An 8,276-nucleotide genomic window follows, 5' to 3' on the forward strand; every position below is an offset into this window, starting at 1 on the left:
GCAAGGCAGGTGCCTACCTTAAAAGAATCAGTGCTCTGTGCCTCTAGTACACCAAACTGCCCAGCACAGACTCCAGCCCTTAGCAGAGAAAGCAAGGACACCTGCTGAAGGAAAACCATTGAGCTGAAGAATGTTTATCTTCTATGCCCCCATGGGTTTGCTCAGCCTGGCCACATGGGGGCAGTGCAGTCACATCACAGACGGGCCCTGCCCATTCAGGACATTTGCAGAAGCAACAGAAGAAGCTCTAGGGCTGGCTAAAGTGTGGGTGTCTAGAGGGAGTTTCCTGCGGGTTTGTGTCCTTTGCTACTTCCTTCTTGTTCATTCAGAACTGATTGTTAGGAAGTGGTGAATGGATAGCTGATGAGGAAAGTATGAGTGAGGAGCTGGCCATGGTGTGGACAAAGCCCTGCTAAGGAAGAGGCAGCCTTAGAAAGGAGAGACAAGGATATCCACCCTCCACCCATGCTGATCCATCATATGAACAGTATACACATGATTAAACACTATATAACTTTGTATGGTAAGAAATTTCTTGAGATCCTGGAGCTGTCACTCAAATTCAAACCAGAGGATCCTACATGAAGAATGGTTAAGGTTGTCTGACCCTCCAGATGAGATAGTGACCACTCTGGTGACAAGAAGTAGATCTTGAGCCTTAACCTATAACCATTTTAACTAATAGTAGGGAATGTATCTTTCCCTCCCCTCTACTCATTGTAAAGATTGGGAATACCATCAGGTCCCCAAGAACAAACTACCCCCTAGTCTGTGTCTTACAAGAAGAAATTTCTTTTAAAACACCATACCCATGACCTTTGGAAAGTTACTTGTCCCTTTCACATCCCAGCAGCTTATTAAAAGATCTCCCCTTTCTTCTGTCGGGGACAGCCTGTTCTCCCACTATCAATGCTGTCCCCCATTTTCTTGAGAGGATTCTGATGAAGCTTTACTTTGCTTGAGGTTGGGGAGATGGCTCAGTGAATAAAGTGCTTGCTATACATGATGAAGACTTGAATTTGGATTCCCAACATTCACATAAAAAGCTGTATGTGTGGTGCAGGACTCCAAATGCTGAGAGGAAAAAACAGGAAGATCCCCAAGGCTCACTGACCATCCAGTCAAACCAACCAGTGAACTTCAAGTTCATTGAGAGAAAATAAGAGGTGGAGAATAAGAGGAAGAAACTTTATGTCAACTTCTGGCCTCCATATGCACACACATAGGTGTGCATCCCCACACACTTATGTGCACATACATACACACCACACAAACAAAAGCACCCCTATAGTCTTTCAGCCAGGTAAGGACTTCCCTGCCCCTATACATGTGAGTAGGTACAGTGGGAAACAGGTAGTTTCAGGATAAGGGAATGTGGGGGTACATCCTGGAGGATGGGGCCTCCAGGGTAATGAATGTGGGATCTGAGCTACCTGTTGTGGGCTCAGTACCCAGGATGCCTCTGTCCTAGTTCTCTTTTGTGGCTCCACATCCTCAGACAACCCAAACAACCTAGGCTTCCCTGCCAACCTAGAAAGAGCTAGGAGTGAGGTTTCCTGTTACAACCTTCTCACAGCCTGACGGTGTGCTAGTTGAGGGCCAGTGCCGAATTACTTGGCTTCTTCTTTCCAATTTGAATACAGCTTGTGCTAATGAGTGTGCTGGGAAAACTGCAAGAGAATTCGATGGATGTCTGATTTTCCACCAGAAGCTTCAGGAAGCTGACACTATGCCTCTAGTAGTTGGAACATCCATACTAAAATACAGCAGTGCAAATGCCGAGTCCTGCAGCTCCATGTCCAACATCCTGAGCTCTTTTTGGCGTTATTTGTGCTCTGGTAGCTTTGGATAGCCCTGTACTTCCAGGTCTGTTTGCCTGTGGCACATGTGACCCACTCGCCTATAGCTTCCCTTAGGAAATGTTCCACATTTCTGACATCTCCAGGATTCTGCTACTCCACTACAGTTTAGACTTTCCCGCCCTAGGATGGATTCTTAGGACCTCCTTGTGGGGAATTAGCCTAGCCTCAACACTTTTCTCTAACTATGGTGCAAGCCTCACTGACACCACCACCAAGAAGACACCTTAGAGCCCACTTAATCTATAATTGTTATCTCAGAGAGGTGGAAAAAGACAGTCACCCACGAAACAGAGTCAGCTTCTAGAATCATAAAATAGGAAATAGCTCAGAAATTAGATGTAGAGCAATATTTGGGGGAAATGGGTTGAGAAACAGGGGATTTTTTTCAGAACTCAGTGAGAGTCTGGTTTAGAGGGGCCCACAAAGCACCAAGTGCAGTTAATAGATAATGGCCACACTAGGGCACTTTGATCCCTGGGGTAGAAGAACTCCCAAGGCTTCTGAGAGCAGCAGAGGTCACGGGAGACCAAGACTTGGAACAGTTATATTTCCCAGCATTGACACCAGAGCTAGTATAAGGTGTATGAAAGGAAATTGCTTTCTACCTGGGCCCTGTCCTTTCCAGGCATGTGGTCAGATGAACCATAGACTTTCCTGGAAATTTTTTTTTGTTACTTCTTTATCTAGGTAACTTCTGGAAGGTATGCTCTGGAAAAATTCAGTGAGAAAACGAAAACTAAACCAAACCAAGCAAACCAAACAAACAAAAAAACCCAACTATGATTCAGATAATAGAGTAGGAGGACCAGTTAGATAGCCAGGAATCAGGGTGAGCTTTAGAGGGAAAAGTTCTTGGGTGGGGCTAAGACAGAACCTGATACTGGACTGTGGAGATTCACTGAGAAGCACTTGCAGACCTCTGAGATGTGGGAGGACAAAGACTGACTCAGAAAAATAAGCAAATGAGTCACTGCTCAGTCTGCAGTGTCTGTGAAAAGAAACAAATCACAGAAAAATCAGCACTCCTCTCTCCACTTCCAACCTCAACTACTGGCTTTCCCTTCTTTGTGCTAGGCCCACAATATGTGTCTTCAGCTTTGGGCTGAAGTGCATAAGATTCTGCCCTGGGGCAAAGCATAAGTCCAATAAGGCTTCTGCTAGTCGAACTTTTCACTGAAATCAGTAAAGACAGAAAAGGTTTGTGAAGGCGAAACTTTCAGTCATGGAAACAGGATCCTAAGAAAACAAGAGGAAAGTAGAGGCTCCAAGAGACAGGCAATGCCCGTGATCAGAGTAGGAGCCATGTCAAAAGTATGCTGGAGTAGGATATCAGAGGTTATGATGGAGTCAGGCCATGCTGGAGTAGACCGATGTTTGACATCTTTGCCATACCAGAAAACTACTACTGAACAGTGTCTGTCTACCATCTGGTACTTGATGTCTATCAGGTGTGGAGTCCTCCTTCCTCACCTAGGTTATAACACTAGTATATAGGGACAGGGATGTAGCCCACCGCTTAGTTTCAGCTCACAGGAATGGATCTTTAGATTAGGGCAATGTCAAGACTGTGGGTAGGGGTGCCAGCATCAGCTTCATAGCTAGAGTCTCCCAGATGTAGTTGAGGTTTGCAAAAGTTTGGCAGAGTTGAGACAGGCTGTATTTCTGACTCATCTGACTCCTTTCAGAAGATGGAGTGAGGGGCTCTTCTGACTCCCTGTGATCATCTCATACCTCAAGCTTTCTAGTAGTTTCTGTTCATGTTGGAGTCTGGTATAAGAAATTGAAAAAAGTTTGTTCCCTGTTTTTGTCATGGAGATAATGCCCATCGAGATGTTGGTGTGTGTGTGAGAGAGGAATGAAAAGGACTAGGAGAGCTGAACTTGTACATTAATATTAGGTTATGTGCACTGCCATGCTGAAGATCTTAAGACTTTAGCTACATTTTACTTACTCAGTGTCCTAGCTAGTGGAGCCTCTTGTACTGCTTCGTCTCTCAGATACTTCCTGCAACCTTCTCTGGGCAGCCTCTACTCTATATCTCCCAGGTTGCAGCTGCAGAGTCCCAGAGAACTGCAAGGTCAGAAAGTGTGTTCAGGGAGTAGGAAACCACATAGCCCTCCACAATGCACATCTAGCTGAAGGCAGTTTGTGATGCAGGTGGGTTGGTTGGGAGGGACAGACTTCACAATCACTGGGTAGTAGGAGCTTCCCAGAGTCTTTCCATGCAATACTTGGATTCTTTGCTGTCTTTCAGGAAAAAAGGTTGAAGAAGACAGTCATAAGAGAGAAGTTTGATACTAAGTGACTGCTGTGAAGAGAGCAGCCTATGACTGTGCAGGGTCCTGACCTATGGCTGTGAAGAGACACCATGACCAAGATGACTTATAAATGAAAGCATTTAATTAGGGGCTTGCCTACAGTTTTCAGAAGGTGAGTCCATGATCATCATGGCAGAGAGCATGGCAGCAGGCAGGCATAGCACTGGAACAGAAGCAGAGAATTTACATCTTGCAGAAGGTGTAGGCAGCGAGAGAAAGCGAATTGGTAATGGTATGGGTTTTTGAAATCTCAATGCTCATCCCAAGTGACACACCTCTGACAAAGCCACACATCCTAATCCTTCCCAAAAAGCTCTGCCAACTGTGGACTAAGCATTCAAATATAGGAGTCTATGGGGCCATTTCCTTTTCTTTTTAAAATATATTAATTTATTTATTTTACATCCTGACCACAGAGGATGGTGTTCCCTCCCCTTCCTCTTCTCCCATTCCCTCTCCTCCTCCCATCCCTCTTCCTCCATCTACTCCTCTTCTGTTTCTGTTCAGAAAGGGGCAGGCTTCCAATGGGTATCAACAAGGCAAGGCATACCAAGTTGCAGTAGGACTAAGCACCTCGCCTTGTATTAAGGCAGGGCAAGGTGACTCAGTATAGGGTTTCCAAAAGCCAGCCAAAGCATTAGGGACAGGCCCTGCTCCCACTGTTAGGAGTACCACAAGTAGACAAAGCTACACAACTGTCACATATATGTAGAGGGCCTAGGTCAGTCCCATGCAGTCTCCCTGATTGTCAGCTCAGACTCTGAGCTTTTATGAGCCCTGGTTAGTTGTTTCTGTGGGTTTTCTTGTGATGTCCTTGACCCCTCTGTTTCCTACACTCTTACCTCCCTCTCTTCAGCAGGATTCTCCTAGCTCAGCCTAATGTTTGACTGTGGTTCTCTACATCTGTTTCCATCAGTTACTGGATGAAGGCTCTCTGATGACAATGGGGATAGTCACCGATCTATGAGTATAGCAGAATATCATTAGGCATCATTATGTTGACTTTTTTTGGACAGTTGTGTTTCATTCTATCCCAGTTCTCTGGGCCATCCAGCCTCTGGGTCCTGGCACTCCGGGCAGTGTCGGGGTGGGCTCATTCTTGTGACATGGGTCCCAGGCTGGACCAGTCATTGGTTGGCCACTCTATGGGGGCCATTTTCATTCAAACCATCACAGAGAGTAAAGCACAGTCCTGTCTGCCCAGTTTAGAAGGGTATGAATGGGAGAGGCCAGAGGCAGTTGAAGTCAACTACCACCAAAGCTCAGACATAGAAAAAATGATTTTGCTCTTCTACACTTCCAAATGCCTCTGTCAGGTCTAAGAGCTAGATTTGGCCTTGGGTACCTTCCAGTGGCCATCATCCTCTGGGTGGTGTGGCAGCAACTCTCTGGAACTGCCACACCCAGAGCAGAGTTTCTAGGGCTGGCTGTGGTACCTGGGGTTCTTTATATTCCTAAGCCCTCAGCCATACTCAAACCCCCACACACAGAGTCAGAGGACAGGAAGTGGTTGGATAAAATGGACTGGAACCCAATAGGCAGAAATCTGAATGGGGGCAGCTCAGTGCCTGGCATCTCTGATTCCAACTAGGGGTCCTGACTGGGGAGAGGGCAGGGAAGAGTTCTGGAGCAGAAGGCTCCCAATAGTGTCTTTTTTGCAAGGCGGAAAGAAGATGCTGTGGTTGGGGAGTGGTCCATTTGAATTTTGACCATTGTGGTAAGGGGTGGGTGGTCATATCTTCCAGGATGCAGGGACCCTGGACAGCCATATGAATGGAAGTTGCAAATGTAGACTAGTCCCAGAAAACACTGCTGAGGATACCAGAGTCACCTTGATGTGGAATACCCTAATAGTTGGGGCTCCTAATATGGGGTACTCTGTCTTCTGTGCCCTCAACTTTAAAGGTGGTACTTTCTTTTGAAGGGTCATCTTTACAGAACTTGAGACTGTGAGAACAATATGAGGAACATCTGAGATTGACGACCTATACCTCTGAAGGTATCAAGGACCAAGGGTTCTGCTGTACCTGGGTAGAGCAATTCTCAACTACCATGCCAGTCCAGGAATCAATAGTGAAGAGTCCCCTTCCTGTTGATTCTGAGGGGACAAGGTAAGTGTGGTGGGACTTGTATTTGTCTTGCAATGTAGAGGTTACCTTCCCTTAAGCAGGAGTGAAGCTCTTTCTAGAAAGTTCTAAAGGTCCTGAAAGGGACAGCAAAGCCCAAATTCTTAGGGTACCTATGGTTGCCAGTTCCCCCATCACCAGGCTATGCACAGCAGAACCTCTCTCCTCTGCCTCTCAGGTGCCACCACCACTTCATTATACCTTCAGTTTTGTTTTCTCCAGATTACCAAAAACACTGCATGCCCGTTAACAAAGCTATACAAGAATCACAAACATCTTGAAAATTTCAAAGAAGAAAAACAAGTTTACAGTAACCTCAGTTCTAGCAAACCAAAAAAAAATTTTTTTTTGATTTTTCGAGACAGGGTGTTTCTGTGTAGCTTTGCACCTTTCCTGGACCTCGCTCTGTAGACCAGGCTGGCCTTGAACTTACAAAGATCTGCCTGGCTCTGCCTCCTGAGTGCTGGGTTTAAAGGTGTGCGCCACCACCGCCCAGCTGCAAACCAAATTTTTCTATGCATAGTTTACATTACAAAAACAGATCAAGATATAATTAATGATTAAAAAAACATGGTAGCGTAGCTGCACATTATTTGATGCCCAAACTCAATATAAATACCTCAATATAAATATAAATATATTAAATAAATATACTCAATATAAATAGTTACTCAGTCACTATTCCTGAGCCTATTTTGTCTGTCAGGCAGAGATGTTTACAGAATAGAGAACAGAATACACCCTACCCCAATGTCCCCAGATTTACTGGTGGAACTCACAAACTAGAACGTGTCAGCTGTTCAGTTTCAGAGCTGTGCATGGAAAAGTTAAGGTACTTTTCTTTTCTTTTTTTTTTTTTTTTTGGTTTTTCGAGACAGGGTTTCTCTGTGTAGTTTTGCGCCTTTCCTGGGACTCACTTGGTAGCCCAGGCTGGCCTCGAACTCACAGAGATCCGCCTGGCTCTGCCTCCCAAGTGCTGGGATTAAAGGCGTGCGCCACCACCGCCCGGCCGGTACTTTTCATCTCTGAGATCCCAGGACTAGTCCCTTGTGTCTCACAAGATTCTATCTAGGGAAGGGAATGCCTTCTGTCCAAACAGCCAGTGCTGAGTCGGGAGCAAGCAAGGGTAATCAGGGAACCTTAGTCAATGGACAGTGACATTAAGGTGTGTCCCAGGAGCTGGAAACATGGGCAGAGTCAACAGGACTGGCTGCCTAGGTGGAAGGCAGGGATGAAGACTGGAACATGAAGGGCACACTGCCCACATGGAGAACTCCACGGACTCCATGAAAGGTATCTTGTGCTTATTAGCAGGAGTCCTGATACCTAGGCCTGGTGGGACAGTAGAACAGGTTGGTTTAGGGATGAACCTATCCATCATGTGGTGTCCTGAAAAGCTTCAGATGAGAATGTCGCCCAAAAGACCACGAAGTGCCTAACCTATCTCATTAGGTAAATTCTGTGTCAGAAAGTAACAAACTAATATTTTATTCTTTGCAAAGTATAAAAATACTGTATCTTTAATCTTTTTGATTCTCCAAACAACTCCATAGAACAGGTGAGGAGGGTCACCCTAAATCCAGGTTACCTATTCTGATCTCACCCTCTGGCCCTAGGGGCCAAGGAGTCCCAACCCACAACTCTGCAAAACGGGGGGAGACCACCTGGACCGCCTCAGGCCCAGGTGAGATTTGGTGCACAAACTGGAGGCTTGCTCTGGGAATTCGAGAGGCCCAGAGTAAGACAACATATGGGCACGAAGACTTCGGAGGATCGCGGGGACTCGAAGGGCACGCGGTGCCACCCTATCCAGGCACTCAGACCTGGGGACTCTAGATACTCCAAGGGCGCGGGGCAGGCAGGAATGAATATGTGCGTGCGCCCCCTGCCGCTTTTCCCTTGCTCCTGCCGCTCCGGGCGGGGCAAGGCGGCTCGCGTGCCGGGGTGGGGCTTTCCTTCTCTAGTCCTGA

Source organism: Peromyscus leucopus, chromosome 19 (genome assembly GCF_004664715.2).
Source record: "Peromyscus leucopus breed LL Stock chromosome 19, UCI_PerLeu_2.1, whole genome shotgun sequence".
Classification (NCBI taxonomy): Eukaryota; Metazoa; Chordata; class Mammalia; order Rodentia; family Cricetidae; genus Peromyscus; species Peromyscus leucopus.